Genomic DNA, 12,054 nt, shown 5'->3' with positions numbered 1-12,054 from the left:
TCTTTATACTTTTTTCTTCTCGTCATTCTGGTACAGGTTGATCTTAATTTCAGCAGTCCAAAGAATGCTTTTCCAGAAGTGGTCTGGCTTTTTAGTTGTTTTTTGGCAAAGTCTAATCTGGCCTTGTTTTGTAATCTGCCACCTTTTGTTGAACCCTCTGTATTTGCTCTCGTGAAGTCTTCTCTTGATTCTAGACTTTCACAGTGACACACCTACTTCCTGGAGAGTGTTCTTCTCTTGGCTGGATGTTGTGAAAGGGTTTTTCTAGACCATGGAGAGGATTCTCTGATCATCCACCACTGATGTCCTCCGTGGACGTCCAGGCCTTTTTATGTTGCTGAGCTCAGCAGTGCGTTCTTTTTTTCTCGTACCAAACTGTTGATTTGGCCACTCCTAATGTTTCTGCAGTCTCTCTGATGGATTTGTTTTGTTTTTGAAGCCTAACAATTGTCTGTTTCACTTGTATGGAGAGATCCTTTGACCGCTTGATGTGGGTTAGGGTTGCAAAGGGGTGGAAAATTTCTGGTAAGTTTCCAGAAACTTTCCAAAAATCCCTGGAATATTCCAAAAAAATCCTGGAAATTTTCCAAAATTTCTGGAATGTTTCCGAAATTTATTTATTGCAACCCTAATGTGGGTTCACAACAACAGCTTCCAAATGCAATAATTACAAAATTAATGACTACTAATTACTTTTCTGTCACAATCTCTGCCTTCCAATTAAAAGGGAGTTTTTGCATATCTCGCATTTCACAGTTTCAGATAGAGATCAGCTCCTGGTGGGTGAGATGTTTGGAGGTTGGGGGTCTGACCCACCAGCACGATTTCTGTAGTGCTGTGTGGGTGAAATGTGCTCCAGTCAATTTGAATGTCTCAGGCTTTGCCAAGTCATATAGTCAGGGGCAGAATGAAAGACAACAGTAGCATATGCTTGCTGCCGCCTTCTTTCACTCTTGCTTCTTTTAACTCCTCCTCACTTGAGCTCTACCTTCTTGGGCAAAGAGGGATGAAGCTTCTGGTCTGAGGGTCAGGCACTTGGCCAAGTCTATAATTTCTCTCTCTCGTTCTCTTTTCTAAGACATGGACTCCCAGCATGCATGAATTTTCAAACACCTTACCATCTTTCTATCGCTACTTATGTCTTCTCTGAGATTTCTTCATTAATATTGACAGATAACCTACAGCTAGTGCCATTGGTTGAGTCACGGTTGGTTGGTCAGGATGTAATGTTTTGATACTATTCAGGTGGCTTATTCATAGTTGTCTTTAGAATTTTAATATAAAATTTACATGCTTGGCTTTAAATGCTTAAAAACAAATCTGCTAATATTTCATGAACTACCTTATAAACTTCTCCCATCTCTTCACAGCAGAAATGTGCATTGTTTTGATGCGTTCTGACTGTCAAAGAGCCTGAGCGCAAGAGAAGAGTGCAAAATGCAGGCAATGATGATCAGAATGTGTTAATTTCTCTCTTTGATGTTAGTTGTTCTATCTACTACCGATGAATGCTGATCAAACGAAAAAAGATTGCCTGTGATTTTGCCCTTTAGCCAATCGTGCACAGTATTTACCAATGCATGATTCATAATGAATGTGTAGTTTTGAGAACATCCATGCGTATTTATGAGAGCGGTTTTCGTTGTGCACATGTCAGCAGTTCGATTAGCCCGTGTGAATCACTGCCGACGTGGCAGCCTGTCCATCCGCATTATGCAGGAAGTCAATCAAGAGTTGATTGGTTCTGTCTCCGGAGATCTCGTTTCTGAGACGAAATACTTCGAAGTAGCTGATGCTGCCGATCAAACTGTATATATGTGTGTGTAAATTTGTTTTTGAGGTTGTTTTTTAATGCAGCGTTTGATGTGATTTTTGATTTCTGAGTGTAGTGAGCTGCCAGAAAGAGAGCAAGATGTGAGGTAATTGGTCATCACTTGTCTTTCTCTCCATTGTTCTCTCATATCAGGATTAATGGGAAGAAATATATTGCATTTTGGAGTTTCTCCAAAAACCTCCCAAGATTTGATTAAAAAGGTGTGAGTGAAAGTTACACATGAGGGAATAAGAGGGCGCGAAGAAAGGAGAGGAAGTGTAAATGAGAGGGAGGGTGTAAGACAGTCAGAAAGTGAGTGAGAAAGAGAGAGAGAAAGTGTGTTGGATGGGGTGATGAGTTCACACATGTAGCAGAAACAGATTGAGCATCAGACGGAGGCTTTACTGAGAGACATGTTGTCACCCAACAGTGTGGTCACCTTCACTCAGCAAGGAAACGCACAGACACATCTCTGGATGTCCTCTTTGACAGTTCCAGTACAGCAACTGTACCTGATGTGCAATCATGTAGAGAGGATGTTATTTTAGTGTCTAATTTCATTTCAGAATATTTAAGCATTTTATAGCTTGCTTAAGTATCCAGTACTAGTGTCTGAGTAATATAGATTTTATTTGGATAGATACCTTACTAGATTTTTTAAACAAATTAATACTTTTCAGCAAGGGTGCCTTCAATTGATCAAAAGTGACAGTGATAAAGCTAGACATTTATAAAGCTACAAAATATTTTTATTTCAAACTAATTCTGTTCTTTTAAACTTTTTATTCATCAAAAAATCCTGGAAAAAATGATCACTGTTTCTACCAAAATATTCATCAGCAGAATCATTTTCAAAACTGATAATAAGAAATGTTTCTTCAGCACATAATCAGCATATGAGAATGATTTCTGAAGGATCATGTGACACTGAAGCAATAATGGCTTGTGAAAATTCAACTTTGCCATCACTAGAATCAATTAAATTTTAAAATATGTAGAAAAAAGTTATTATAAATTATAAAAAAATATTTAGCAAAATTACTGTATTATTGTTTTATTTTTTATTTTTTTTATTTGAATAAATGTTGCCTTGATGAGCAAAAAAAAAAAACTAAAAGTGCTCAAATCTTACTGACCCCAAACCTTTAAATGGTAGCGCAGGTGGCACATTGTGGATGTGTTGTAATTTTTTGATACTGATGCAATTTAAAGATGAAATATGTCATTTTTTCATGGGAGAGTTTTACTCACGAACATGTCATTCCAAACTTGTATGACTTTTAAATGAGCTTCAAAAATTGCACAAAAAGCACATTAAAAGTATCATGAAACTCGATCGCACACCATGTGCACTATATTGCACTATATACATTTTTTTCTTTTCATTTCAAAGCAGCAGCTTTTTAATCTGTTTTTTTTTTTTTTTGCACTTAAAAAGCAAAAGCAAAAAATGCATCCTCTGGGTCAAGCAGGTTAATTAGAGTCTTTTGTCACGTCCGTCTGATTATCAGACATGTTAATCATTAATGTTCCCTTCACAAACTCAAAAAACTCACCAGGCTGGTTTGATATCTGTTGTTCCAGACAGGGAGGTGAAAATCCAGCTGACAAAGCACACCAGGGTGGCTGAGAGGATGTTCTCCTTAAATAAAAATCCATCCAGAACATTTACTCAGTCAGGGTTTTGGGAAGTCACAATAGCCTGAAGCGCAAATCCCCTCAGGCCCGTTAACCAGGGGTTTTACACTTAATGGATGGACACATCAAGGGTCTGACATTCAATAAAAAGCCAGAACATTAGAGAGCTACTCCTTGTAGATATGTGCTTTTTTGGTTTTGACTTCACTCTTAATTTTAAAGGAGAATTGATTAATGTGCACTTATTTGTTCGCCCATGTCCCAATAAGCACAGATGGTTTAGCACATTCTGTTAGAGTTACATCACTTCTGTTGGTGTCAAATCCCAAGCGCCCAATTTCAGACTCTCACAGGATTTCACACTTGTCAGGCGCTTATCTTATAAAAATCAGTTACCGAAAACAAGAGTGAGTCATAAAAAGTGTCGGGTTTAACATAAGGCAGCTTATGGCCTTCTCATCCAAGCATCTGGTAATTGTGTTTGATGAGGTTTAGATCAGATAAAGGAGCACAAATGCGCAGCGTTCATTGCAAATGAGAATCTGTCATTCAGTTTCCTCATACTTTGGCCCTACTTACACCCACTGTTAACATCCGTCTCGGGGGATTCGATCACAGGTGGTCAGACGAGATGATTGGAAATTACATTTGGCAGTAACGTGTGTCTTTTGTGACCAGCAAGGATGCATTAAATTGATCAGTAAATATATTGACAGTAAAGATATGGACAGAAAATGTAGAAAGGCCAATGAAGTTATACATGATACACAGAGCTGGGTAGATTACTTACAAATTGTAATCCGTTACTGATTGATAATTACATGACAAAAATTTTAGTTATAACGTAGTCCATTACATTTCACATTTTAGGTAACATAATCGGACTACTTTTAGATTACTTTTAGATTATTTTTGATTTATCTCGTTTATCACATTGATTGATAATCTTGTACCATATTGATATAAAAATACAACTTAAGAAGTTAAGAAGTGTTATTAACAACATGAAGTGCATTAAACATTATATTATGTCAAGATTTCCCAAACTGGGGTTTATGAAGGAACTGCAGGGGTGAGTTCCTTATGAGTTTAATGAAAAGCTAATAATTAAATAAACCATAAAAATGTCATTATGAAATCAATCAACATAAAACACTTACTAAAAAAATGTAATATTGTATTTGTTTACCCAGATGTCATGTGACCATAACCAACGACAGAAAACCGTGAACATGCAAATGTGATACTTAATTATTAAAATATTTATTTTAAAATCTCAGGGGTACTTCAACTAAATATATCAGGTGAAAGAGGATCAGATGAGAAAAAAGTTTGTGAATTCATGAATTTGTGCATTTTAATGTGTTTGAAAAACAAAAGCCTTCTAAAGACACAGAAATACATGGTTAAATAAACTACAGAGTGATCATTCAAATAAAAATAATGTGTTCATCAGCAGTTGATGCAATATTGAAAAACTTTTTAAACCTGAAATGATTTTTGTAAAATGGTCGGATGCCATCTGACTAATAACTGGTCGTTGTGTGAATGTCCACAAAACTGGAAGACTTTCTGAGTGTATATAAGCAATAGGCTATTTTAGAAACGAACATTTAAAAGATGAAAAAGAGGAATTAGGGTGAATCAATAAATTATGAATAATGTATTGCTGTTGTGTGAATATGTAATCATGTAATCCATAAAAAAGTAACTGTAGTCTGATTACGAGTATTTTAAAATGTAATTTAATCTAATTACAAGTACTTAATTTTGGAATCTGATTATGTAATCCAGATTACATGTAATCAGTTACTACCTGGCTCTGGTGACATACAGTGTAACTATATGAAGTGGTCATATACATTTTAAATGACATCTACATTTATATTTACGTTTACATTTAGTCATTTAGCAGACGCTTTTATCCAAAGCAACATCTGAATCTTATTGAAATGACCAGATTGCACAATTCTTTCAATCCCTTTTAAAGGCCGATGTTAATTCTGGGTATAAACCAGGTCTGTGTGTGAGGTCATTCATAGTGGCGTATAGAGCTGACCTCATTATCTGACCGAGGGAATGATGTTCTGTTTACTGTGACTCTAACTTCATCTCTCACCCAGCCCAAGCCCTTTCTACTGCTGCCAGGCTTACGTGACAAATGTGATTCATTCGGTGGGTCATTCAGGCTGTCTTTACACCATGAATGCAAATGAGTATTGGCCAGATAGCCTAAGGCCCTGTCACAAATGCCACCCTGAACCTTAGCAGTCCTCAGAGTCCACATTTCGGTGTCGTAATGCTGTGTAAACTGGGATAGTAATCCACTGTGAACAAATGTGACAACTTATGGTCTTATGGACAATGCATAGCCATTGTAAGTCCAAGCATGTGATGAAAAAGAGAAAAAAAAGTGTTTTAACCATGAAACATTTAATAATCCTTAGCTATTGTCATTGGTGTCATTTAGCAACTCATCTCAACCATTATTTAACACAATTAGAAACCTGTTGTGAAGGAGATACTTCAGTTTTTGCAAATATAAACAATTGAGGAGGAAATGAGTGTTTAAAGTGCTCGAATTTATATTTTATTTACTTGAATTTTAGACAAACGCATCTTGGAGCCGACGGCTTCGACTCTGCAGTCTCCACACGGCCCAGCGGTAAGTCACTCGAAATCATCACACGCTAAAATTCTCCCGCTGTCTCCCAGGGTGCAGTTTGTTTCTGTGTCACCAGAATGGCAGCGGTTTTAGAACAAACTCTGCTGTGTCCTGACTGTGATGTTGTAATGTGTCTGAGAATCTACACTGGACAGAATCAGAGCGGTTCTGCTGACCCAAGCACACGGGCGACGGTTTCTGTGAGTTATGGCAGCATTGCACCATGAAAGCTTGAGAAGTCTTAGGGAGGGTTTGCAAACTGATTGAAGGCCAGGATGGAGAGTGTACCACTGTTCTTCAGATAGCACACTGCATTTAGTTTCGCTTCCCAGTTCCCACAGCGACTCAAGAGGCTCATGAGCTCTGTTCAGCTGCTGATCTATGAGGTGTAGAAATGTACCAAGCCAACTATCAGATCAGCATTTTTGGTCTGTTCATTAAAGCAGGGATGTTCAGTCCTGCTCCTGAAGGGCCAACGTGCTGCAGATTTTGGTTTCAGCCTGCCAAAAGGATTGGAGTTAAAGGGGTCATATGATGCTGCTAAAAAGAACAGTATTCCGTTTTAGGTAGGTGTGGCTGACTCTTAACTTTTATAAAGAATATCTCTTTGGATTTGAGACTTTAGTCTTTGCAACTTTACAGATCTTCTTTATGCACCAAGAGCTTGTAACACTCCAAAGAGAAAGGAAAAATTGAAATCGCATCATATGACCCCTTTAAACTGAGCCGGACTGAACACACCTAATTTTAAAGGATAAGTTCTGATTTGATTTGATTTGATTTTGATTTAATTCGGTTTAGTGCAATTTAATTCAATTTGTTTTAGTCCAGCTTTGATTTGATTTAATTTAATTTAATTTTGAGTCTATTCAATGAGTTGATTTTATTGAATACAATTAGAATTTTGATTTGATTTTAATTGATTTGATTTAATTCAGTTTTGATTTAAATTAATTTGATTTGATTCAATGCAATGCAACTAGATTAAATTAGATTGTATACGGTTTTGTTTTCAGATTTTTATTTGATTTGGTTAAGTTCTGTTTTGATTTTAATCTGTTTTGCTTTGTTTAGTTTCTACATATACACACTAACAGATGTTTTAAACTCTAAAAGAAACTGCATATGCAAAGTGCAATTAAAGTGAAAACAAATATCTCCACTACCCAAGATTTTGTAAAAAAAAGTGTTTTCAGCTGAGATCTAAAAATCTCCACCGATGACTGAATATGAAGTTAAAATTGAGATAAAAACAAGTTTAGTGATAGACAAATATTGTATACATGGAGTTAGGACTTTATTTGCACTTTAATGGCTGGATAAACTACCTCCATTTTCAGATGGTGTATTGCAAGTTTCCCTGTCAGTAAAAAACGATTTTGTTGGTTCACAAACACAAATGTGTTGAATCCAAATTGCTCAGACTTTCTCTCCCTTCAGTGAAGCCTGATTTAACACTTCAGCAAAACAAAAGAAAACAAAGCAGATGCTGTCAGACCTTAAGGACCCTTTAAAATATCCAGTGACACTTCCTAGGCTCCACAGTGTGGAAGGATGGATCTGGTCCACATCGATTGTGATACGGCACTAATTTAGAGGGACGCCAATTTGGAAAGGTTGATTCAAGTTTTTTTTTTTTTTCAGCGACCCTGCTGCCTGTGTTTGTTCTATAAAGCCAGAGTCCCTCACTTGGTCTGAAAAGCCTGTCAAGGCTATGGCACATCTCACTGATTGATGGGCTGCTCCGTCTCGTTCTCAAATTTTCTCTCTCTTTCGCTCACACATGGAATCAGAGTGGCACGCACAGACTGGTTTAGTCATTCTACATCTTTGCGAAGCATGCTTTGTTGTCTAATATCAACCACAGAGTGGGTTTCATAAATGTTTCACACACATTTAATGTGATGTGTTTGATTTTAAGTGAATATATCACAACTGTTCCATAATCCAGTAAGCCCCAGTAATCTATCTATCTATCTATCTATCTATCTATCTATCTATCTATCGATCGATCGATCGATCGATCGATCGATCGATCGGTCGGTCGGTATGTCGGTCGGTCGGTCGTTCTGTCTGTCTGTCTGTCTGTCCGTCTATCATCTAAATGTGTGCGTGTTGTTTATGTTTATTAAATTATTCCGCTCTGTCATGTCGTCTGAATTTTTATTCAACTCTGTCAAGTTCGTCAAGTTTTCCTGTTGAGTAAACACTTGGTTTCCAGAAGAAATTCCATTTATTTTCTCCTTAGAGACATCCACTTACTGCCATGAAACGTATCAAGTCTCCTTATACTTTTAAACAACTTCTACATATTTGTATATATTTAATTAATTTGCATTATTTATTTGTTTATTTGTGCTTCAAAACAAAGTCTGTAATGTTGTGATAGATATCTTGAATCTCTCTGTATTAGAAATGTTTTGAAATCCCTATGGAGAAATAAATGTGAAAAATATTGGAACCAAGCTTGAAAAAGTAGGCTGTCTCTGTTCTGCTTTATAAATGCTCATGTTTCAAAATAAAACGTTCAGCAAGCATATTTGGATATGATGTTCAGGTGTACAGTACCTTGTTGCATTTCTGACTTATGGTGCTTTAATGCACAAGTTCTGAATAATGCCGCCAGCCATCCTCACATCCCATACACTTTATTTCAGAGTTAGTGAGTTAAAATGCTTGCTTTGGATGCATGCACTCACCCTCTATTTATAGTTAATGCTTTTTAAAAAAGAGCCTTTGTCTTTCTCTCTATCTGTTTCTCTCTCTCTTTCAGAATCCACTATGCCTTCGTTATTGATTGTATGTTTTTTAGTATGCATGAAAGTGAGTGTATGTCAAACAAGAGCTGGCTTTGTGAATATCGACATGCATGATTTTTATTCCAACCTTGTGCCTTTTTTGTTGGCACTGTGTCTGTCAGTAGTTCTGCTGTCATGTGGATCTGTCTTTCTTTCCTCTTCCTCTGTTTTCTTACTTCTCTTTTCGTAGTGATAGGTGTAATAACTCATTGTAGTGAGAGTCATTTGTTTTTGTGTCTGCTGTCTGACAAGGATCGCAAATATTGTTGCCATTCATCAGGGCAGCACAATACTGATATCAGCACAATGTAAACCAGGGATTCCCAGCTAATATATATATATTACAAAGTTTCAAGAGGTTCACAAACCCTCAGTTCGAAAGCCGTGGTCTAAATCCCTGTTATGCGGTCAGTTGATCAGACAGTTCTGGGCAGTGTGAGTTTCGGGGCTCGCTGTAGTCATGCATTTAGGCATTGTTAGGGTCAGCGAGTCATAAATTTAAGCTGTATTGGGGTCAGTAGAGAAATGCTTTTAGGGTCTACTGGCTGCCAGTGATTTAGGCTGTATTGGAGGCAGTTGAGTCATGAGCTTAACACCACTGACCCCATCACAGTCATCCAGTCCTGTGCTACACAGATCACATCACACAGCCTGTGAATCCATCAGCCTTTCTTAAGGGCAGAGAGGTGCTTTACATCAGCAACTGATGCATGCTAAAGTCTGTACAAATCTCTGAGCATTAGCACTGGAGGAAGTCTTTCAAACAGTAATATCTGACTAAATCTGATTAAAAGCGGCACAGTTACATCACCACAGCTTTAATGTCTTCATTTAGATAAGTATCAGAGTGCTTTTTATGATTATGATATGATATGTTATTGCTTGCTGTAATACAGGGATGCAAACTTGTGACCTTTGTCTGAGTTTGGATCGCTTATGACATTGAAATTGCAACACGCCAATCATCTCACAAATTTGTAATGAGAATCGTTTATAATAATAAACGCTAAAATCAAAGCTCTATGGTTTAACATTTGAAAGCAAAGAAATATGTTTGACAGAGATGAATATTAGTATTTAAATTTTACTGCTGTTCTGTAAAGTAAATTTATGATTATTTTTTATGCATTGTTTAATCTTTTAACAACAACAATGACAACATTATTATTAGAGTAAAACTGAATTAGGTCCATAAAAACAACAGGGTGAATTTAAAAATAAAAATAAAAAACAGTTTAAAAACATTTTCTTCTGGGGGCTTGACCTTTGACAACCATCTGGTCCAATTTTTTTCACATTTTTGATACCATTTACAAAATAATAAAATAAATTTTATATATATATACAACAGTTCGTTCTGGTTCTGAAATCTGATTGGTTGAGAACCGTGAGATATTGTACTAGTATCGCCACAGGAACACCCTTTCACCGTTTGTATCACTCCGCTTCCAGTATTTCTCACATCGAATGTCATGGCGGACACCCAAATCCTCTAAAATTTTTAAGTAATACTGTTTTTGTGTCACGGAATGTAGTTTTAAGTGTTCTTTAGGCGAAAATGTACTTGTTTAGACTTCAAATATACGGTTTGTTAATAAAGATAACGTCTATTTGAAAATTTGCTTAGACGTTTTCAGAGACGTGAGCTCCAGGGCATCAGCGGCCATTCTGCGCTCATGAACCCACCGAGAGCAGCCTCACCTCGGCCAGATCTTCTGGAATTTGCCGCTGGCTCTGATGTCTCTATAGTGGTTAAACATGAGATATAATTCGTTTTGGGTAAATCTGATGGGCAGTCTTTGGTCTCATTAATCTATTATTTGTTCCAGAGCAAATAGTTTCGGCTGAAGGCAAAAACTCACCACATTATATTTTATGTAACTTTAATGCTGTATATTAGAGCATGGCTTTTATGATGGCTGTTGTTGTTGTTTATTATTCAATAAATAATATTTTTATATACATAGTAGTATTTAGTATTGGGAAACGTGTGTGTGTGTTCGTGATGGTGATTTTTGTGACATTGTTCTGCCATTAGATGGCGACAAGTGACTGTTTTACGAGCCAGGATTTAAGGCTTTTATATTGAAAGAGACTAAAACGGAAGTTATTTTTACTTTTAATAACAGCTTGTAAGACGCAGTTAACAAATGCACTGATCAGCGCTGTCATCGGAAATCACCCTTAACAGATGAAAGACAGTACGACAAAGATAATGCCTTCCTCAGCAGACATTGAAACTAATTCAATTCAATTCAAGTTTATTTGTATAGTGCTTTTCATGATACAAATCGTTGCAAAGCAACTTTACAGCAAATTAAGTTTCTACAATATTTAGTGGTAGCTTATCAGAAACTAATGTTTTATTGTGAAGATGAGATTGATCTTAAGAATGAATGCTGTATCAGGTGCAGGTAATCACACTCGCTCAGTCCATCTCTCTCTCACAAAACTCTACATAATACAGTGAGCTTTTAATGAAGTAGCTCAGTCCATCTCTCTCTCCAAATACTCTACTCTACATAATACAGTGAGCTTTTAATTAAGTAATACAATAAGTTTTTAATGGAGCAACTCAACGTTCCTTCGTTACTAAAATTTCGAATTAGCAACGGATCTTGAGCTCAGCTGTTAAACTGTCAAACTGAGATTTGAATATGTGGCGGAAGGAAGTAGTTCCGCACAAAAGGGTTTGTAAAGACAGTCTGTTGTTGATTTTCATATATATACACTCGTGCCGTCGAACTGTTGTATAAACGCAATATCACTTTCGTACTCGAGTGATACTGGCTCTATATCAGCGTCTGTGATTGCCTCCGGCACTCGGCCTGCAGCCTCGTGCATCTGGTCTAATCACAGCCATGCTGATATAGAGCCGGTATCGCTCTCGTACTCAAGTGATATTGCTCATATATATATATATACACTGAACAAAATTATAAACGCAACACTTTTGTTTTTGCCCCCATTTTTCATGAGCTGAAAAATAAATTGTGCAGTTTTACTGTATTGAGGGGTCCGGGGGCGTCCGAAAACCAGTCAGTATCTGGTGTGACCACCATTTGCCTCACGCAGTGCAACACATCTCCTTCGCATAGAGTTGATCAGGTTGTTGATTGTGGCCTGTGGAATGTTGGTCC

General features: G+C 37.0%; 1 pseudogene; it reads left to right on the top strand.

The window, feature by feature from the left end:
* The window catches only part of LOC107667987 (nephrocystin-4-like), a 173,342-nt pseudogene that overhangs the window by 115,042 nt on the left and 46,246 nt on the right, over positions 1-12,054 (top strand).

Source organism: Sinocyclocheilus anshuiensis, unplaced genomic scaffold (assembly GCF_001515605.1).
Source record: "Sinocyclocheilus anshuiensis isolate Anshui unplaced genomic scaffold, SAMN03320099.WGS_v1.1 scaffold1024, whole genome shotgun sequence".
Classification (NCBI taxonomy): domain Eukaryota; kingdom Metazoa; phylum Chordata; class Actinopteri; order Cypriniformes; family Cyprinidae; genus Sinocyclocheilus; species Sinocyclocheilus anshuiensis.
The sequence above is the reverse complement of the archived record's forward strand: the minus strand, read 5'-3'. Positions and strand labels throughout refer to the sequence as shown.